The sequence below is a fragment of the Protopterus annectens genome, chromosome 11.part0, assembly GCF_019279795.1.
Source record: "Protopterus annectens isolate FY-2018-M chromosome 11.part0, PAN1.0, whole genome shotgun sequence".
Lineage (NCBI taxonomy): Eukaryota > Metazoa > Chordata > Ceratodontiformes > Protopteridae > Protopterus > Protopterus annectens.
The window spans coordinates 1,135,775,595-1,135,799,066 of NC_056745.1; the positions used below are offsets into that span (position 1 = coordinate 1,135,775,595).

At 37.8% G+C, this 23,472-nt stretch overlaps 1 protein-coding gene across 2 annotated transcripts in view; it reads left to right on the plus strand.

Moving 5' to 3' along the window:
* The window catches only part of SULT4A1 (sulfotransferase family 4A member 1), a 344,339-nt gene that overhangs the window by 79,822 nt on the left and 241,045 nt on the right, over positions 1–23,472 (plus strand). The gene's annotated exons all lie outside the window — the stretch shown is intronic.

The window sequence follows — 23,472 nt, forward strand, 5'->3', positions numbered from 1 at the left end:
AGTTAAGGACTGTAGTTCTGATGAAGATTTGGCTGTGCAGATTATTGTTGAATCATCTGCATATTGTATACAGGTTACATGAGGAGTAGCTTTGCAGAGATCATTAATAAAAATAGAGAATAATAAAGGACCAAGAATAGAGCCCTGGGGAACACCTAGTGTAACTGGTAGGTGGGATGATAGATTATTTTACCACATAACAGCTTGCTGTCTGTCAGTTAGGTAGGAGCTAAACCATTGTACAGCTAGAGTATCGAGATAAAGTGATTTAAGAATGTTAATAAGCAATGTGTGGTTAACCATATCAAAAGCTTTTGATAGATCAATAAATAGGGCTGAAGAGAGAGTATTATTATTGCGATTTCTGTTAATAGTGTCAGTGAAAGATAAGAGGGCTGTAGTGGTACTATGGTATGGTCTAAAGCCATGTTGGCTTTGTGCAAGTAGGTTATGTTTTAGTAAGTAGTCTAGAAGTTGATGATAAATACATTTTTCCATTATTTTTGCTAAGGGGGATAGTAGGGCTATAGGTCGGTAGTTAGAGTATTCATTTGAGTTGCCTCCTTTATGAAGGGGGATAATGTGAGAGATTTTCCAGATGACTGGGATGGTTCCCTCATTAATGGTTCTGTTTATTAGGATTGATATTGGATAAGCTACTGCTTTGGCAGCTTTTTGCATATATTGTGCTGGAATCTGGTCAGCAGAAGGAGTACAAGGCTTAAGTTTTAGAATGAGTTTGTGGATGAAATTAGTGGAGATGGGTTGGAATAGGAAAGTAGGAAGAGAGCTGGAGATGAGGTTAGGAAGGCTGGAGCTGTCAGGGGTTAGGTGGCTGGCTAGAGATTGGATGGCTTTGGTAAAGAAGGTATTAAACGCATTAGCAGTTTGGTTGGGAGTTTCATGATTAGCACCAGTTGGGGTTGGTGTACTGCAGTGACCGGGGTGTAACAGACTATTGATACTTGCCCAGAATTTCTGGGGGTTGTTTAGGTTAGTTTGCTGCATTTTACAGTAAAAGTTTTTTTTGTCTGAAAGTATAGCTTTTTTTGTCATATTTCTCATTTGTCTAAATGTTTGTTGATCTGTTAAGTTTTTTGTAGTTCTCCACCTAGTCCAGGCTTTATTTCTGAGTAACATTTTTTTCCTGGTGTCTTTAGAGAGCCATGGGGCTGGTGTAGACCTAGTTCTGATAGTACGTTTTGGTGCATGTTGGGCAAGGATATGTAAGAAGGTAGAGTTAAAGTGTATGACAGCCTCTTCAAGTGGGAGGATTTTTAGGGGAGACCAATCACAAGAGCTAAGTTCAGTTTGGAATAACCTTTGGTTAAACTGTTTATTTGACCGTATAGTCCTATATGATGTTTGGTGTGGGATATCAATCTTTTACCTGATTATATAGGTCAAGGAGTGGTCACTTACATCGTCAGGGAGGACACCTACTTTGTAAGTTTGATGGTGGTTATTAATAAGGATCCAATCCAAGGTGCTCTCTTTTTTGGTTGGTTTGTTAATTCTAGTTGGGGAGGTGATGGTCTGTGAGAAACCGTGAAGGTTGATATGAGAAGTAGGGTGGTCAGTAGCAAAGCATTTCCAGTCAATATTGAAGTCACCAAGGATTATAGTTTCTTGTGGGAAGGTTGATGCTGCCCAATTAAGTATGTCTTCAAGTGTAGATATATTGTTCCCAGGAGGTAGGTAGATGCAAAAGATGTACATGGATTTACTAGAATTAAGTTGTACTTTAGAAATAAGAACTTCTGCATTACTGTCTTTAGGTGTGTTATAAGGTAATGAGGTGACTTGTAATCCATCCTTGAAAATAATTGCTACTCCTCCTCCCTTTCTCTTTAAACGGTCTAGTCGCAGTATATTGTAGCCTAATGGAAGGATTTCATTATCCTGGGTTTCTGGTTTTAGCCATGTCTCTGTCAAACATAGAATGTCAAAAGAGTGTACATCCAAGACAGCGTGTAGATGTGGAACTTTATTATTAACACTCTGAATGTTGAGATGTGCTATCAGGAGTGCATTATGGTGTTTGTTTGGGGTATGTAGGATAGAGGGTTTAGTGTTGAGAGATTCAGTAGAAAGGATATTAGCTAGGCCTGGATTAGGATGGATGTCTCCATCTTATAAGGAATGCTTTTTTAGTCTAAGCAAAATATAATGTAAGTTACCAAGTTGATACTGAGCTTTTTTAGGTATTAGGCTATTGTATTTAATGTGTGCCTGTCTGTGGTACTTTGCTAGTAGGTATGTAGGTGTGGATAAGATGTTTATATTATTATGGGTGGGGGTGTGACTATGTGTGGTTGTTTGTTTGTTGGGGTATTGAAAATGAAAATAAGTTAGGTGTTCAAAGGAGGTTAGGACATAGGCTGAGGTTAAGATGGATAAAAGTATGGTGCTGAGTAGTAGTTTAGTTAGTGTAGGGGTAGTAGTGGTAGGCATGAGTACTATAATTAAGGAAAAAATATAAGCAAGGTATGAAAGGTGTGTAGAAGTAAAAGAGGTTTATGTGGAAGTAAAAGAGCTATAGGAGGGGGCAAGTGATAGGTTGTGTGCTGAGTGGGTGTGGTTAATTATCTCAGGTAGAGGGAGTGTCTTATTTGCTGGAAAGTGGAGGAGGGTGTGGTCTAGTATTATAAGTCTAGGATGCCTGGGGGTGTGTGGGATTTGGGGGTAGGGTAGGGGAGCGAAGTGAGCCTGCAGGGCGAACTGAGTGGGCAGAAACAAGAGGAGGAGGACAGGTTGAGATAGAAACAATCAGCAGAGCACTGACTGTTGAAGGTAAGTATTGTTAAGAGAAAGAGTAGAGATGGTAGAGGTAGAGCTAGAGAAATTATGTGGAACAAAGGGGTACAACTAGGAGGAGAAAATCTAAACAGGCAAAAGTATTAGCAAGATTTCCACCTCAGCAGTGTAGGTGAAACAGACTGTGAGCCAAAGGGATAAACCTATGGGAAGTAAGATTGGGGATGGGTGCCACCTGGTGGGCATAAAAAAACAGATGTTTAAATAAGTTTAGAGTCTGGCCTAAGATATGGTAGGATAAAAACAGTTAGGGAGCATTTACTAGTGATAAGAGAGGTATACAGGTTAAGTGGTGGGTAGGGGGTAAGGCTACTGACTATCCTGGCTTGGAAGCGTACTTTAAAATCACCTGAAAGACTAGATACAGACAGACTAATTATCAGGTGTAGGATAGCACATACTTTCTTGCTTCCTCTTTGAGAAGGTATCTGGTTGGGAGGCAGTGAGATTATTGCAGCTGGAGACCTGGAAGGGGTCCTTAGTCTTCAAGCAGGAAGGTTTTAGAGTACTGCAGCATAAGCAATATGGATAGCTAGGTACTACTGGGAAAGAAAGAAAAGGTATAAGGACATAGAATGTAATAAAAATAGTTTAAACAAGGTACTTAGAGCAAATGAATTCACATAAAAATAATCCTTCGATAGTAACATTAGGTAATAGTATTAACAGAAATATGGATTATTCAAATAGGGCAACATAATTCAGCATAAGTTACAGCAGAAAAAGAAACTCTGTCAGAAAATAATCAACTTACGCAATTGCAACTAGCTCTAGTGAGGAAGGCTATCTGACAAAATATCCTATGTGCAGCAATAGTAAAGAGAACACTCTTCAAATTCAAAAATGGCCCAACTATTATAGGAGAACACTAAGAGTGTTGCTATAGTGTACAGAACAAACTATTGTCATCAAAGAGTCATATAGAATACATATTCGCACACAAACCATCAAAGTAAATATCCTTCTAACTTAATCAAGTGGCAAGTCTACATTGATAACAGGCTTTCTCTCCACTGTGAATGGCCCAAGCTAAATGAGCACATTTTGAGCGTTGTAGGCTAACAGCTTAAAACTAACAGCATAGTTTGTTAATTATGATTTAAGCTAAAAATACTTAGAACTAACAGCATATTAACATTACTACCATAGCATAGTTTGCTACAAATAAAGCAAAATAAATGTGACCGGTTTCAGGCACACATTACGAGTAGTAATATTCTCTTTAAAGCATTGGTAGGATCTGACGCTATCAGTTATTTCCGAGAGAGAGAGACAAGGATACAGTAATATTGCAGTCAACAGATGATAGAGGAGTTGAATAAAAAGTGCTAGGAACTGCTCAATTTATGCTTTTTAGATATTGGGAGCAAAATCAGAGGTTAGCGTGGTGAGGAGGAGAGGGGGGCAAATATTCCAAACAAGTACAGTTACCTAGAGTTCATGAAAAGCGCTAGGGACTGCACTAAAGTCAGCGCACCCAGGTGTTGGGAGCAAAGGCAGAAGTTAATGTTCTTGAGAAGAGTAGTGGCTGTTTGCGCTGAAATACGTACAAGGTACGGTTAACTAAAATAAGTACAGCTCCCTAGAGTACATAAAAGTGCTAGTAACTGTACAAAATGAGTGCACACAGATATTGGGAGCAAAAGGCTGTAGCTAGTGTTCATGGAAAAAGTAGGGGCTGAAATTGCGCTGAAAGATGTACTAGGTACGATTAACACAAGCTAGACATTAAAATCCACAATTAGGTAGACAGAATGTAATAAGGTAATGAGGCTTTAATAACAGAAGTTTTATGCTCAGTGCATTGTTAAGTATGAAAAAGAGAAGGACCAAAAACTCTCCACGTGTGCAACGCAGATAGAAATGCAAAGCAGGATAACCGCTAATACCAGATAAATGCTAGGTTTTACCTTATCCTAAGGAAAGAGGTTAAAAGACACAGGCTTTTTACTGTTGAAATAAATGCCAGATAAAGAGGGAGGCTATAATCTCTCAAGGGAATCGCGGTAAAAATTGCAACATCTAGTTACAAAATAACCTGTTCAAAAGACGATGTCTTGTTCCTAGTGGGTATACATTCATTCTGGGTATACATTCTATATGGTAGAGGTATTAGGGATCATCCTTGGAAGACTTTGGCTGTTTGTCTTGGATCACTCGGTGCATAATCGGTATGCTTACCACAACACGTTATAGCAGTTTTTGGCTAGCCACCCAGTGGTGTAAGCCTTGGCTGTTGAAGTGACACCTATGTGCATAAATGGGAGAAAGGGTTGTGGATATATATATATATATATATATATATATATATATATATATATATATATATATATGGGGACATATTTCAAGTGGTACTTATGTAAAATGCTAATAAAAAGAAACACTGTTATTTATTGCATACTGTGTTACATTTAAATATAATGTTCTTATTTTGCTCACGTCTATGGTTCCATTTCACATAATCAAATGTCCTGGAATCTGTTGTCGTTGACTTCACATGAGGACTACAGAGCTGGCAGATTTACTGAGCTGTGATATGTACAGAATGCTGTTGTTAGGTGTTTCTTGGTCTTCTTCATATGCTGTGCCCCTGGGGCTTAATTAGACATTTGATGAATGCACGATGCAGAACGCTGCTCTGTAAATATAACATTTCACTGCAGGGTGCTGAATTCTGAAGTCTCAGCCACTCTAACCACAACCCAACATCTCAGAATCCAAGCCACAGGGAGGAATGACATTTCTAATATCTGCTTACAGCTTGTTTTAATTACCATGGTAAAATCTACTGCACAGTGGAGGTCATTAGGTCAGAAAATGTTTTGACCCACAAAGGATAATTGAAATTCTGTCTCACATGCTGACAACAGTCTCTAATTGTTGACAATGTCCCTTTAAGTATTTCCTCAGATGTCTTCTCAAACATGACTTTCATCCTTTTTGTAAATATCTTGTATACTACTTCTACTGTGTCTTCTGAGATGACTTCCCCAGATTTGTAGATGTGATGAGCTGTCTAGAGTGGTAGATGGTACTTAAATAAGGACCACAACCAATTAATTACATAGGGAAGGGTCTAAGTGGTTGGTTGTTCCTGACTGAAGTATCCTAACTCTGGCTATGCAGTGCAACCCTTTCTACTGCCCACTTTATCACACTGCATAGATATCTTTTGATGAGTATGTAAGCATTAGTGGACCACATACATCATCAAAGTATGCGTACTCCGAAACCTGTGATCAAAACTCACTTAGCAAAACTCCCTGTGAGGTGCTACAGTGAGACTTGCAGGGGGACAATTCTTATCTTTCCTATGACTTCAGTAATGGATAGTGTATGCTGAGTTGTGTTTCAGTCATGTACTTCCTGATGAGTCGTGATCTATTGAAATGGAATTTAACTAATACAGACGTGTGTATTTATATGTAACTATATGTGTGTTTGTGCATGTGTGTGCACACACAAGTATCTCTCTCTATGTATGTATGTATATATATATATATATATATATATATATATATATATATATATATATATATATACATATGCACACATGCATAGACACACACACACACACTATATACATATATATATATATATATATATATATATATATATAAAAATGTGTGTCTGTATGGATATATATATATATATATATATATATATATATATATATATATATATATATATGTATATATATATTAGGTGCAGTGCTGGTGCTGCGGTAGCGTTGTCACCTCACAGTAACACGTTGTCCTGTTCGATTCTCAGCTAAAGCGTCTTCTGAGTGGAGACATGAGTGAATGGGCGTACCTTCATTGAAGGTTGTGCATCAGGGCCGGCAACTCGGCACGTAAAAATCTACTGCCAATCATTAGCAGACCGGAGTTCTGCTGTGGCGACCCCTAACTGGGAAAAGCTGAAAGACAGCATATATATATATATATATATATATATATATATATATATATATATACATATATAAATATATAGATATATATGTATACACACATACACACACACACACACACACACACACACACACACACACACACACACACACACACACGGGTCTAATCACTTTAGTCAAGTAACTCATATGTTAACCTCAGAAATATCGACTGCAAAAGGTTGACAAACCAAATGTCGAAATGCTACCACACATGCACTGATAAAGAACCATGCAACTAGTCAAACAAAATTTTAAACAAATAGCATTTTTTTGTGGGGTGAGGCAAGCTTGCTGATCTCCTTATGCTGGGGGCTGTGTCTCCCCACATCCCCTGCTTATTGTATATACTAATTTCGAGATTTCACAATCCCTGGGGAAAGGGAATATGTTGCACCCCTGTCAACTATCTGCACTTGATTAAGGAGATGTCAACCAAAGGCAAATTAGATCAAATTATATGTACATAGATATGTATATCATAAGTTCTTCAGTGCACTTTGGTATATGGGTATTGTGCCTGTACTTGCAAGGCAAGTGACTGTTACATGGGAACATTACCCCAGAATAGCCATGACATTGATTTGTATTAGTTATTATATTGTCAATTAAAGTAATGCATGTAGTGGTACACTGCAAGTTAGTTTCTCATATGAAGGATCATCAAAGAGGTAAGCAAAGCTTGCTTGAAGACCCTGGAAGTGTAACATGTGACAGCCCACTCAGGGTCTGTTGTAGAGTTGTGTTTATTGGAGTTACCTACAACTCAGATTTGGAATCTGGATCTGGCAGAGGCCTGCAGCCTTGGACTTTGGTTTGAAATGAAACCCATTGCTGGAAGAGCTAAACAGACTGTAAAAGTATGCTAGAGAAAATATTGGGGTGCAACCCATTGCTGGCAAGGCTAACAAAACTGTGTCTGTTTGCTACAGAAAATCTTGAAAGTGATGTTTCTGTTTATTTTTAAAAGCCAAGTGTCTTTCGATTTCCTTTGTAAATATAAAAAAAATGGAAGTTTTTGTAACTGTTGTCTTCAGTGGTGCCTTGAGCTTTACACTGGTAGAAAATATGGGCATTTGGCTTCCCTATACTATTCCTCACAATATGTCTACATGCGGGACATTTTTAAACACTAATTCCTTGTGAAGCTGTTACCATTACACTGTCTATCTGCTTACAAGATGGCATGTTCCTGGTGGCCCAGACCACAAAGGACTTGCTGAAATTTCTTGGTGAGTCTAAAGCAGAGACCAATCAAAAGATGGTGAACTGTAGCTGGAATTACTTATACTGGTAAATGTACCTGCTAATGAAATACGTGCATGGGCCATGATGAATAAATAAAGCAGACAGTAATAACTGGAATCATACCTTGTGCCTTTTCAGCATTGTTCGACCTGAGAGAACTGAATCTGAGTAGACTGGTTGAAGACCCTTTTGTAACTGTTGACAGGAAAAGCTTTAAACAAATATGGACAAAGAAATGACTGATTACATAGAATATAGAAAGTTAAAAATGGGAAAAAAAACACTCTTGACTGGGGCAGTGTTAACCTCCGAAGCACAAGCCATAAAAGTAATCTAAACCGATTCAGCTAAAATAACTTTTGACTAGGGTTGAGATAACCTATGATGTACAAGATGTAAATTTTTATAACTGGACTTTTAATGCTGACAAATCGTTAACAGACAGATGCACGGCTTAAAACGTATTTTGAATTTTAGTACTAGTGAGATTTAAAAGAGCTTTGCCTAGTAATATAAAATGAGTATTAACAAGTGATCCCAACAACTCTGACAAACTAGTAAATTTAGTAGAATGCTTAGTTAATGACACAGCATCAAAAACGGAATTGTCAGCGTCTAAGTTTAAAGCGGTAGTAAGAAATGTACCATTTTCTGTGAAACAAAAAGCAGCAAGTAATATCCTATTTTTATTTGAAATATAAAGGGGGTCACATCTTTACATCCTGTGCTACTAATACTGAAGAGAATGCTAGTGGTAGAATTGTGAAAACTGCAATATCTACTATAAGTGAAGTTATTTTAATATGACGAGACTACTGGTGGAATAAATGAGTCAGCATTATGTAACTGCGTTACAACTAAGTTGTGACATGTATTGTCTTTCTTGAAGGCAGCAATGTACAAGCTCTGTTAAACTATGGCATCATGATTATTACCTTTCTCAATGGTTTCCTGGTAAATAAGTTTAGGATTAGTAACAACTAAAAAGTAGAGGTAATATGTATTCATGGTGGTAAAAAAGAATATCCTCTGAGGTATACTGAAATTCTATTTGTTTGAAATGTAAATCCTAGCTGTGGGCAACAGCACAGACTCTAAAATGGCGCCTTATAGGGGGAAGAGTTGTATAGACCAACCACTTTGTGCATTCTTAAGATAGGAGAACATGGATCACAGGCTGCATGCTGTACCAGGGCTAACCACCCAGTGGTATACTTCTCAACCTGGAAACATCAAAAATCTGGACAAAGACCCATGAAAAGTAGGTACAACTGGCCAAAAGTCTAGGGACCTTATATACTTAGCACAATGTCAATGTTGCATGTCATTTTATATAGGAAAAACAAACAGAACCCTTAGAGAAAGAGTTAGGGAGCATATATATGCCATAAATAAAGAAAATGAGAACAATGCATTGGCGAAACATGTCATTATGGAGGGAACTAGACATTGTTTCAAGTTTATGGCACTGGAGTTGATAATGAAAACAGGTAGACTGGGCAGCATTAAGAATTATACGGAAGAGAGAGAAAATAAATGGATCATAAGATTACAGGCTAACAAGGGACATGGCTTGAACGATAAGGTATCGTTAAAACCATTTCTTTTGGCCAGACCGTACAAACATTGATACCATCTTCTTTTAGATAAAGATTATATAATCCTTAATGTATATCAAATGTTTTCTATTATTTTATGAATAATCATCTCCTATTGTTCATGTTGCAGTCTACTTTTATATGCAGCACCTAAGCTTTTATTCATGATTTTTATCTTTTTCCTTCATTCATATACACAACATCCCCATTGTTTTGTGGTTGATAACATTATGTCATAATACATTAGTTTCACATAAAAAGCATCTCTCATCCATTCTTCCTATGCATAGGGCTCCACATCATGACATGTTCTCATACACATAGATGAATATATATATATATATATATATATATATATATATATATATATATATATATACATTTTTCACATACATACATACATTAACATTCTTATACACAATACACATATACATTTTTTTATGCCCATTATGCTTGTATGTCTGTGTATACACATTTATATATATATGTATATATATTTTTATACACATGTATGTATGGATGTACATGCATATGCATTTTATACATATATATTAATTAATTTATTTATTTATTTCACAAGATAATATATATATATATTTTATGCTTATTTACACTATATCTATACACACATTTTATATTATATTTCATGTTTTATAATATACGGATCTAATAATCAATATTTAATATTTAATATTTAATACTCGTTATTGATTAATAATCATATTTATATATAGTTTTTTTATATAAAATATCAGAATGATTATATAAACATGCACATACATTTAATAATGAAATCTGACATAACATATATATTTTTTAGTTATATATAGGTATTTTTTTCTATGATATGTTTTTAGACAGTATATGAAATGAATTTTATTGGTTTTAAATCTATTTTGTAGTGAATATAATGGGTGTTTAATTAACTCAGTAGAAATTGTTTGCATTTTAAATAATTCAATTATCATAATTGCTAATAGTATAATGAGTGTTTAATCTTGTATATAAATGCAGTATGGGTATGTGTTACTTGAGGTCTGAAGAAACGTTTGTTGGAACGTGAAAGCGCTAACCAGTTTTATTTATTCAATAAATTATTCTTTGCTGTGCCAGCCGTGGAGTGCTCCTTTTGTTTTATCTACGTTTACTCACTTCTTTCTTTGGGAGCACCTCATCCGAAACCACTTGTTTTCTCTCTTAAAGTCTAGATGTTGACTAACATAAAATGTGTATGCATATTTATGTAACCACGCCCACTCCAGTGGAATTGTGGTATACCAAGTGAAACTATTAGTAACTTCAGCAGTATGAGTGGTAGTGTTCCACACATAGCAATGAACCAATCAGGGACACTTTTCAATGGAATCAGGGATTAATCCAGAAATAATTAGGGACAACTAGCAGGGACACTTAAAATGTTAGTACTATTAACTTGAGATACTGACAGAATAAGAGAATCTGAACTAGTACATATTTTTCTGATGTAAAAGAAGTCAATAACTCTAATTGTCATTATTTATTAAGTGTAATTCACCCTATTTTCTCCAAAAGTCACCTATTTTAGGATGGACTAAGAGAGTCTAAAATTTGAGTCAAAATCAAATGTCCAAATTTTCACAGAATGTCCAGATTTATGCTTCTTAATATTGATCTGTTCCTCATAAAATGTGTGGTTTTCTGGATCAGTAAGGATTGAAGTCACGAAATAATGACATCCATTTGAGTTTTAGACTTTATAGCCTGAAGAAAATGCCTGCTAACAAAAATCCTGTTATTTTAGCTGTTTTTTTAAGTTTATAAGAGCAGTCTTTAAAAATCTGTCCCTATTTTTTGTTCCTTTGTCCCTCATTATTTTAGGTTTTGTCCAGATTTCTCTGCGCTAAATGGTTGAGAGATGTGCAGGAAACTGCTCACCAAACCAGCACTTAAATTTGATTCAGAATCAAGGTAAAATTCACAAGAAAACCTAAACTACAGGTGTGGTAGGCTGAAAACATCATTCTAAACACATTCTAATAATTCAGGACTCAGGAGTCATTCTAATAATTATGTACTTGTGTCACTCTCTCTGAAAATGCAAGAGCTCCAGAACACACACAAAAAATATTTAATGTAATTTTAGTCTTTTTGCAACATGTATTCTAAAAGATGGTCAGACTCCAGTGCGTCTTTCATTGTCTAATTTTATTAGAGTTGGCAAAGTCAGAGGAACAGAAAAAAATTAAATACTTCACATCAAAAATTCCATTTGTGCTGCTTTGGCTTGGCAGAATAGAACAGAATGTGTCTAAAACTGGGATAAGTGTCCATAACATACGGCCAGGAAGTTAGCTCTCCAGAGATCCTATATATTAGACTCCCTGTTATCCAGTCTTGCTGGGACCAGACCTTAGGCTGGATAAAGGAATGACTGGTTAATTAGAAAAGCATACAATATAGCATTTATAGGTTATAAATCAGCTAGAATAACAGACTTTGTGGTAGTATGCATTTCTCTAATGAATATGAAGTCTAAAACTCAAATATCTGTCATTATTTAACCCAGAGGAGGCAGAAGTGTTGTTCTTCTCTGCTGTCTTTTGCTAGGGCTATGGCAGAAATGTGATGGTTGGTTAAAGAGGAGGCTGGTTTAAGAGAGGCTGGATAAGAGGGAGTCTGCTGTATATGCTTTGTACAGTAAGTGCACCACACTGAGTTTCAGCTCCACTTCCTCATGTGCCTCAGGCTTGGACCATCCCCAAATTCATGTTGCCCTGTCATATTCTGCCATCAATTACATCAGTAGCACTGCTCAGCTACCAACATCACTTCTCACAGACTGCCTCGACTGTTCCACTTATGGCAGCTACAGAAACTCTGTTTCACCCCTCATTAACCACGGCATAGCAATAGACTGCCACAATACAACTTTTAATAATTTTATTACATCTGTCCTTTCATTCAAAAATAGTTTTAGAAACCAGTTCCTGTAAACCTGCAGTCACCCTCAGCAGATCAGCACTGGCTCCCTAACAGAAGACATCCAACTTGTTCAGTGCAATAGTTACCCTGATTAAAGCCCATATAAAATGGGCATCAAAGATTTTCCTTACTTTTACAGGGCTGATAGGGCATAGTTCACAGACCACAGAGGGTCACCAGCAAACACTCACCTCCAGATCTTCAGTAAAGGCAGTTGTAGCGTTGTGTAAATTAGATTGTTATAAAAAGCTATGTTTTCTGCCGAGTTCTGAGAGTTGAAAAAAATCCCTCTCAGAACCCTGGCGGCCAAAATTTGCTCCAGTTATTAATTCTACCTGTCTGAACCATTGCATAAGTTTATATTCCTCAGTCCCCAAGTGCGACTAATCCACGTTAAAGTCACAAGATAACCGTCAACATGAGAGAACTTATCCTAGGTTTTGTTTCTCCTGGCACTTTAATAATCTTTAGACAACAATGGCTCCTACAGCTTTAACATCACTTATTATTCCCTTATACTACTCAAGATAATCTGCAAACTACCTTCCCAAGTGTTTCCTTTCCAAATACTCAAGGCAACCCTAACAACACCGCTCAAAGCCCGTATCATTAGCAATAGATTTAATTGGGTGCAAAAGCTTTGAATGTTAAACTACAAAGTTCAGCTGCATGTTATCATCCAAACCGTTTTATGTGACTGGGTGCTTAATGCTGTAATTGAGCAAAGATCTGTATAAGGCTAGCTATACCTGTCCCTAAAATGCCTTAAAACAAGGACTAGAACTATGTCAGAAGCCAAAGGCAGACTCTGACTGAAATAATGTCCTTCCACTTAGGATTCCTCCCCAGTCAATCCTATACATCTTCACTTTGGGCAGATAAACCACACGCCATTTTCATCCCAAGTATATTATGCATATCTCTCAGTCTCAGACAGTTTAACCTAGACAGAACCAGAAGGACTTTCACAAAAAACATGCACAGCTTAACCCTTTATATCCAATCTAACCTTAACATTTCTAATATGTTAACAGTTAACCCATGTTTAAATTCAATATTTCCTAAAGCAAATCTGAAGAAGCTACATTGAAAACTTTGCCAGATTCGATTCAGAATGTTTCTAGATAAACACCCTTTTCCAAGTAGCTCTCCCTATAGGATAAATAGTGGTATGCTTAACTACTTTTGCTTTTAAAAATAAGATGGGTGGCCTAATGGTTAAGGTGTTTGCCTTACAAACACAAGGTGCAGGGTTTGAGTCTCACAAGGGATAATTAGCTAGGCTTAAAATGGCTCGCAAGGGCAGCTAGCCTAGTACTAATCTATGAACCTATGAACCTATAATAACAGCATTGAAACTAGTAAGTACGTTGGCATGAAAACACCCTAGCCCATTAATAACATATAACCCAGTACAAGCAATCACTTGTAGCGTAATCATCCATGAATGAGCACCTTGTACAGTCCCTCCCTGACCAAAATAAAACGTGTTCATTTTTCATGGAAGATTATTTAATTTAAATATTAATAAATTGAAAAACTTACGCACAAACGTTCTTGCCAAACAGTACCAGCCTCACTTTAGAGATGTGCCAAAAAAAGAGGAATTACTAGCAGTCACGTGTATTGTCCTCTTTGTTATATTATGTTTTAACTGCTGATAAACTGTCAATCCCAAAATAACCTAGCCCAGTGAATGAATACAAACCCGCACTAAAAATACACTTTATCGGCAACAATGACCTTACTGTCGTTACAGTCTCAGACTTGTGCGGCATTGGAAACAAGATGCACAGCAGTAAATATATTGGCAGCTGAGCACATCTCCCCTCCCCAGTACTACAATCCTACTATAATGATAAATGCTTTACATTTCAAGACAAAGATGAGTTTCACATAAGTCACACTCCTTCTATTAGCAGTTAGGCACTGCCACACTTTCTCATGATGCTGACATCATGCACGTTGTTGCTGTTGCAGGATACATCAGCAATGCGTGACTACATCAGTGCTCAGTAAAAATGTAAATAAAACAAAAAGAAAAATCGGAATTTGAAGGGGACACTCAGGAATTTGTAGCAGTGTATTTATTTTGCCCTCCAAAATGGGAAATACCGAAGAATTTGGTACAGTTGAGAGGTATGCTCAGAGGTGTAAAAATTGGTTGAAGGTGATTCGGTTATGTTGACTGATGTCACCAAATGGGCATGGATATTTGCCAGTGACTAGGCCAGGGACCCATGCTAACAGTGGGAGGGGTGTATGAGTCTGTATTACCCAATGTGTGCAAGCATAAAGCCCAGCAGCCGTGAGTTAATAAGCTACTGTCTGGCTTGTGTCTAGTTTCCCAGCTTGGGTTACCTTGGATAGTTCTGTTGAGCAAAAGCTGGACATAAAACTAATCAACCTGCTAAACATGAACTAAGAGTCGATACACTCAATGTAAGTTCACTTGACAGGAAGCAGCTTAGAAGTAGATGACATGATGGTGGAGGGAGGCTGGACATTCTGTGTATCCAGTAGACAAGATGGAAGGGCAGTGCAGCAAAGCCACCTGGCTTGGGGAGCAGAATATGGTACACAGGAGATAAACTAGAAGTGATGTGGGAATTGTGGTCAGGGAGAGGTTTCAGAAGCCTTGAGGGATATCATCAGAATTAGTGACAAACTCATAGCAATCAGACTACACTGTAAAGAGAGGGCACTGTTCATAAACTCATCCTGTGCCCCACAACAGGGTTGTAATAGCAAGGAAAAGAGTGCATTTAGATAGCCGTTGCAAGACCTTCTAGATAAAGCAGTATGACATGAATTGGTGTTGATAATGGGTGACTTGAATGTGCATATGGGGACAAACAAAACATGATATAAGGACTGTCTGGGTCCACATGGGTGGGGCAACAGGAATAAAGAAAGCGAGAACATTCTAGACTTCAGCCTGGCAAATGGCTTGATGGTATCCAAAACATGGTTCAGCAAAATAGAGAATCAGACGATCCCATACAAGAGTGGCTAACATGCAACTCAGGTAGACTTCCTCTTAATAAGGAAAGAGCACTGGGGTCGAATCAGCAGTTGCAAAGTCATCCTCAGCAAAACAGTTGGCCCACAGCATAAATCACTGGTTGTCAAAATCAGCTGCAATCATTGGTCAGAGAAGGCTCTAAGGTCAATAGAGACTAGGCTGTAAATTGGGAAGTTGACTGGAGAGAGAGCACAACAGTTCAAGGATTTACTAAGGGCTGTAGCACTCAGGAAGAAGAGAAAATAGGTGGAGTTGAAGAAGAATGGCAGTGCCTTAAAACAGCATTTGTGAGGACTACAGAACAGGTATGTGGCCAAGTCAGGCATGGAAATAAAGTTCAGAAGGAAAACTGGTGGTGGATTAGGTGGATTATGGAAGTCCAGGAAGTCATCAAAAGAAAGAAAGAGTGGGACTTCTGGTATGGTAGGCTAGTAGAGTGGGACTTCTGGTATGGCAGGCTAGTAGAGTGGGACTTCTGGTATGGCAGGCTAGTAGAGTGGGACTTCTGGTATGGCAGGCTAGTGGAATGCATGTGTTCACGATGACTCCAACAGGAAATGTTAAATTGTTGCTTTTACGGGAAGGGCTATTTACCATGATTACCATTCTACAGGTGCATAAGCTGAACGTCCCACAATAAAAGGAAGAAAGGCTCATCCTCAACTCAGATCTGGAGTACAGTAACTCAAAGTGACTTGCAGGGTTGTATCAGAGAAGGAATTGTGACCCAGGCCTTGAGGAAGAGGACTGGGAAAGATGATATTAGCAAAAAGCATGGAACAGAATACTTTGCACTAGATTTACTATTGCTGTAACTGCAAAAAATCGCCCCAAAAATGGATAGTTTTATAAATACATTGGTCCTGAGGAACAAGGAGGGGGACAAAGTACTCCTGGATCACTCCAACACATTAACTGTCCTGCAGAGAGAAAATGATTCATTAAGGGACAGCCTGGCTGACATGAAAACAAAAGTTTAAGAATAATGGAGAAGCAAATTTTATATGAAGGATGAGAGTCAAATGAAGAATATTATGTGACTTAGAGTCCTGGAAAGAATTAAAAGGGGGAACTATGCCGTTTTTGTACAACAACAGCATCTGGCTAGATGGACTGGAATTCCAGAGGTCTCCATTCGAATTGAGAGAGTGTACAGGGTACAGGCCTGGGTGGTGCTGCAGAAGGCTGTTCGACCAAGACGCATAATTGTTTGTCTTGAATTTTGTGCCTTAAAGGAAGAGATATTAAATAAACCATGTTTAAACAGGGGTTCATTGCAAGGTCTCAGACAAGTGTATTATAATACAAAATATTTTTTCTGCAACCACAATGTCGAAGCAATCAAATTTCTTCCTGGTGATTATACTGTGCAGACAGCAACACTTAAGACTTCCTGTATTTTTAAATTGTTCTGCCTGAAAGTACAACGACTTTGCTAGAGGCACAAGAGATGATGCAATTCCTGCAGAAAAGTCTGACGATGTACCAGCGGCCCTGAACTGTCAATACATATGAGCATAAGGATGAGAAAATCAAGGTACCCAGTGCAGAGAAATGGACAGAATTCCTCAAAAGGCACATTTTACATATTTGCCAAAGCACAAGGGGCTGTATCAAGGATTGAGACCCTGTGACCATAAATGAGTATGTAATATATTGAAAAGCTTGATTATTTTACACAAATAGAGTTCATCATTATAGGCCTGAATGGCTATGCCTGGTGATAACAGGACTGTTAGAATGGCTGAATGCACTTGATGCTAACGTGGATAATATTGGGGAGTTCATTTTTGTAGACAAACGTGCTTCCCCCAGACTTGTGCATTCTTAAAGTAAGGAAGGTAATTATGTGGCTTCATGGAAGTAGTTTAGTTATATGGACATTGAAGAGTTTGAATATAGCTAAACAGTTGTATAGGTCTAGTGGATATATCAAGTATTAAGGAGTTAGGCACTCTCTATCCATATGTGTCTGGGAAATACGGCACAGGGGTAAGATTGGCTAGGGGGTATATCCCAAAATAATATGCCCATTTGATAATGCAAAATGAAGTGCTAGCCATGATAATCTTAGATCATGCCCCATTTTATTCAGAGATAAAAGAAAAAAGACAAATGTATTTGAGAGATACTGTTAGTTCCTGGGATACTACCCGAAGTGACAACATTTTAAAAGTTAGGTAAAAAGATTATTCTTAGGAGAATTTTCTAAGCTTTCATGAAGTGGTCATGAGTAATGGAACAATGAGATCAAATGAAAAATAATCTTAAGCTAGAAATACAAAGACAAATGAGTGAGGATTGACAGAACAGTAAAAATAAGTTAGCAAACAGGGTGAGCTCAAGAGATTAAAAAGCAGAGTAGCCATGAGACAAATGGTTGAAGCAATCTGTCACTGAGTTAATGGATAAAAAGTGGAAATGTTATTTGGAGGGGATTAGGGAAATGTACTTCCTAGATATCAACATATTTTAGCAATAAAGCTCTGACAGGGAAAGTTAAGTAAATCATAGCATTCCTCCATACAGGTTTGCGGAGTCAGATATCTTACAAACCAAAAGATATATTAGAGGAATAACATGAAGTTTTTTAAATATTCTGAACCTCTGAAAACTAGCCCCAGAACAGGCACAAGCTTTAATGAACCAACTCACTATAGCCAAGATTAAACAAATAGTAAGTCAACGGCAACATGGTAAATCCCTGGGACAAGATGGGCTTCAGGTTGAACTCTGGAAAGAGGTGTGGGAACAACTTCTGGAGAGACTGATGAAGTTATTTAATGAAATATTGGAGACAGGACATGCCTGTCTAACCTGTTGACAAACAGTATTGGTGATTATCCATAAAGAAGGGAAAATGAAAGTGTACTCATCATCATACAGACCTATATTGATTCTAAACCATGACTGCAAACTATGTATGTTGTTAATACAAACTATTTATGCTGTTAATGGTGGGAAGGTTAAAATCATTGTACCCAATATATTTTTATAGAATCAAATTAGATTCATACTAGGTACACAAACATTTGATAACATAATCAAAATAGAGCCAATTATGGAGCATGCCAGTAGACATGATAAGTCAGTGACTTTATTAAGTCCAGATGCCAAAAAGGCATTCATCAGATTAGAATGGGTATATTTGAAGTGCATCCCCAAAGTATTTAGGTTCAACTTGAGGTTTATAGAGCTCATCTTCTGAATATTTAATGGGTCTAGATTTAGAATAAAAACATGGACAGGTATCTCACCAGAATTTAAGATTACCAGGGTACGAGACAAAGCTGTTCTCTCCCTCCTGTACTTTTTGCACTATATTTGGAGCATTGCTACAAGGAGTCCACTCCTCTAGTATAAGGGGATATATAATTAAAAGAGAGGAACATAAGATAGTGACCTATGCAGATGATAATGTAGTATATGTGATAATCACAGACAAGGACATGCTGTTATTATTTGAGTTGCTGCAGTGGTTTAGTACTTACTCAGGAAGATATACGATAAACATGGGAAAACATGAGCCAGTTTCCATAAACAGCACCCCACATTACGAATTAAGGCTCCAATTTCCAGGTCTGTAGATAGAGAATAAGTTTAAATACTAGGAGATCTAGTTGTCACTCACTCTTCACAACTTGGAGGTTAAAACCTATGATTACTTTCTTGGAAAAATGAAGATGGAGCTCAGATCATAGAAATTACTCACCTCTGAGCTGAATCAAAAAGTACAAAGATCTTCTTTCTTCTTTCTGCAATGGTTTTATGCCTTTCGAGCACTTCCCAGGAATATCCCTTATACGATAGAGAGTCGATTATCCAAACTAATTGGGACCAAGGCTAGTTCAGATAATCATATTGTTCGGATAATTAAACATACATTGAAATGGATAAAAAAAATTCTAAAATCTTGTTTTTTCTGCACTCAGGGAATACACTTTTCAACCATTCAGCAAGTCCAGTGGACAAGAAAGAGTATTTTTCACACACAAGCAGGCTACAAGTTCAAAAAACATGCACAAACTAATACATATAATGTTTACATATTCAGACTTTATAATTTTCCTACCCAAAAACTTTGGAAGAGCGGTTTCAGATAATTGATGTTTCTGATAATCAACATTCAGATAATCAACTCTCTAGTGTAAATATCTTAAAACCATTTGGAATTTAGCAACAGATTTTATATGGGAAGGGAAGAAACCTAGAATAGCTTTGGATAAAATGGTTATGCTCTGGGAGTGGGGGATCAGTGTTCCTGAATCTCCACAAATACTATCACACAGTACAACTCAAAATATTTTTTGTCATTAAATATATCAGAACAGTCAGGAAGATGGAAAGATATAATCATGGATTGGCTGGGGTTACAGCAAAGAGATGATGGTGTAAGTCTGTGATTTAGGATGATAAATATACAGGATACCTCAGACATTCTTAAACCAATTTTTTGGAATATAAAGGAGTTAATGAAGGACCCTTAGATGCACCCCTGCAACACTTTTATATTGCCTATAGGGTTGAACAAGACAAAAGAGAGGAGGAGTGAAGTTGAACAGATGTGAGGGGAAATGAGGACTAAAATAAGGTACTATCATCTGCTGAGAAAAGGAAAGGAAAGGAGTAGTTGGAATGAAGATTGGCCAAAGAACAGTTTAAGACAAGTATTACATATTGAATATGAAGGATTATTAACATGGGCAAAAAAAAATTGATTTACCCAGAGGACAACACACTTCAGTGGTGGCTTGTTGAATAGTTAATGCAGGAAAAAGTGCTAACAGCAATAAAGTAAAAATTAATAAGCACTGCATATGCCAGTATAAACAGATTGATATAGCAGGTATACTTGGATTAATAGCCTCCTGGGAGAAAGAGCTAGGCATGAACCTTGTTTGAGAAAGGGTGTGTGATCTTACTAGGTATGCTACTAAAACTGGAAGGTTCAGGATACTCACGTGGATGTGTTTTCGCAAATATTTTATACTCCCGTCTCTGCACTGCAGCAAGGAATGCTGGGGTTGTGGAGGTGTTGATGGAATCTGCAGTCATGTGTTTTGGGATTACTCTAGGTTACAGGAATCTAAACTTGAACTGTAGGATTTAAACAGATGGGTGATAAACAGAGGGATAGAGCTTGATCAAACACTGTTTTTGATCGGAACTCGCCCAGAGATAGCTATCCCCCCAACTTCTCAGGTACTACTATTTTTAATTAATATGAAGACAAAAAGGCCATCACAAAAATGTTGAAAAAGGTAGATTTCCCAGATATAAAAGTAGTGGGAAACGTTCTTAATGAGATTCAGGATGTTTGTTTTATTTTATTTAACATTTGTTTACTGGGAAAGTCTGACTGAGACAGAACCCATTTTCAGTGGAGACACGTGGAGAAATGCTCCAGCTGCATGTCATTGGAATATGGGAAGTAACCAGAGCACCGAGAGGAAACCCATGCAAATGCAGGGAGGACAGGCAGATTCACACAGAAGGCACCCCCAGCCGAGAATCAAACTGAAGAATCTCTTGCCGTGAAGCAACCATGCTAACTGCTGCACCGCTGCACTGCAGCATGGAAGATAAAAGGCTAAGTAGGAAGCAAAAAAGAAAACACCTTTGGAAATGGAATGGCTGGCTAGAGAAATGATAATGATGTCAAAGATAAGGCCTCTGATAGTAGATATGAGGGTAATAGTTCATTAATTAGGTCTCTGCATCTCCAATTATACATTTATTAATGTATAAAACTAGCATCGGGTAAATTTTATCAATTCGATTGACATCATTTGTTGATGTTAAGGTAAACATTGGCACAGAATATGTATATCAAATGAAACCATCACTTTCCTTGTTAAATAAAAGTTATGCTTTATTAGTAAAAAAGACAAATTGCAGGAAAAAAAGTGAGAGATAGATAGGATGGACCAGGCTAAGAAGTAATATTTGTTGGCTAGCAAAAAAGCTAAGTGAAGAATTGTAATATCAAAGAAGAATGCACCAGAGGCACTCTACCAGCATTTGGAAATGACTCAGTACATGGCACAAATAAACTCTATCAGGTTGCAAGAGAAAGAAAGATAAAGAAGATAGTCAGATACTCATCTTAAGGGATGCCAGCAACAACCTGCTCACCAGTCCACAGGACATCAAAGGCAGGTGGAAGGTGTACTTTCAGCAGCTTCTGAATGAAGACAACCTCACAGAAGCTGTACTGCCTCAGACACAGCCTACAATGAAAGAAGAGGAGTAGCCCAGCCTAGAAGTAAAAACAACACTAAGGAAAATAAAGTCAGGGAATACAGCAGGCTCAGATGAGGTTCAGAGCAGATATGATAAAGATGTTGGATAAGATGGGGAAGAAATGGCTCCTCAGATCACTCATAGCAGTATGGAGAGAAAGGCGTATCCCAGATGACTGAAGAATAAGCATAGTAGTAGTAGTAACAGTGTTCAGGATCAAAGGGGGCATCCACAACTGTGGGCAGTGCACAGATATCAAACTCCTGTCACACTGCATGAAAGTTCTGAAAATGGTGATTGATAAACAGATATGCAGAGCAATAGAAAGTAAGATGGGAAATCAGCAGTTCAGATTCAAATTAGAATGCAGTGCAACTGAGCCAGTGTTTGCAGTGAAACCAATAGTTAAGAAGAAGCTAGAAATGAAGGAAGAGTACAATTGGGCATTCCTAGACTTGAAGAAAACATATGACAAGGTTCCAAGAAAGCTGATTTGGGCAGTCCTATGGTGGTTCAAAGTCTTAGAAACATTGGTAGAATTAGTGCAGGTGATGTATTGGAACCTAATGACTCAAGTACCTAAAGTGTTCAGTCTCACAGAGGTGTTCTCAGTGGGAGTGGGTATGCCTCAGGGTTCAGCTGTGAGCCCAGTCTGTTCATACTAATTATGAACTACATTAGCAAACAGGTCAGAGGAGACAGCTCAACAAAGTTGTTGTATGCTGATGATGTAGCATTCCAGGCAGACTCTGAGAAAGAACTTCAGCAAAGGATGGGGGGAGTGGAATGAAAAACTGAAAGTACATGCATTGGCACTGAACACAGACAAGACAGTTGTAATGACAGCAAATGGTGAAATTCATTAAAATATGAGAAGTGAAATAGAAGGGAAAATAGTGGAACAGATTAACAGCTTCAAGTGTCTGGGAGTACTGGTTGAGGAGAAGGGTATTCTGAATGAGGAGGTCAAAGCTAGTATCGCAAGTGCTGTAGCCTACTGATGCAGAGTGTCAGGGGTAGTACATGACAGAATGCCAAAGAAGCTGAAAAGTAACATGTTCAAAACAGTAGTGTGACCAGTACTACTGTATGGTACAGAACTCTGGGCAATAAAGGCAGAGCAGAAGATGAAGCTAGAGGTGATAGAGATGAAGTGCCCAAGGTGGGTAACTCCAGTTGCAGAAAAGATCAAAGTGGACAGATTATATGCATCATCACATGTGCATTCTGTGAAAATCTGGACAGTTGAGAGGACTGCCTGCTGTAAAGGTGCACTTGGTGGAGCTACCTGCAGCTCTAAGCTGGAATCTGTGGCTAGAAAATACCTGCAGCCTTGGATTTTGGTTTGACGTGCAGCCAATTGCTCAAAGAGCCAAATGTATGTGTGTATATGTGCTGGAAAAATCTTGACGGGACAGTGAGCATTCCCCCCCCCCCTTTTCCTTTATGGATATGCAGTGCTACCTTAGACTTTAGATACACACACACACACACACACACACACACACACACACACACACACACACACACACACACACACAAAACCTCTTTCTCTCTCTCTATATATATGTATAGGCTCCTGCTCCTGTTTTGTTAGAAGAACAGTAATTTTTCCCATATACAACCTCTAT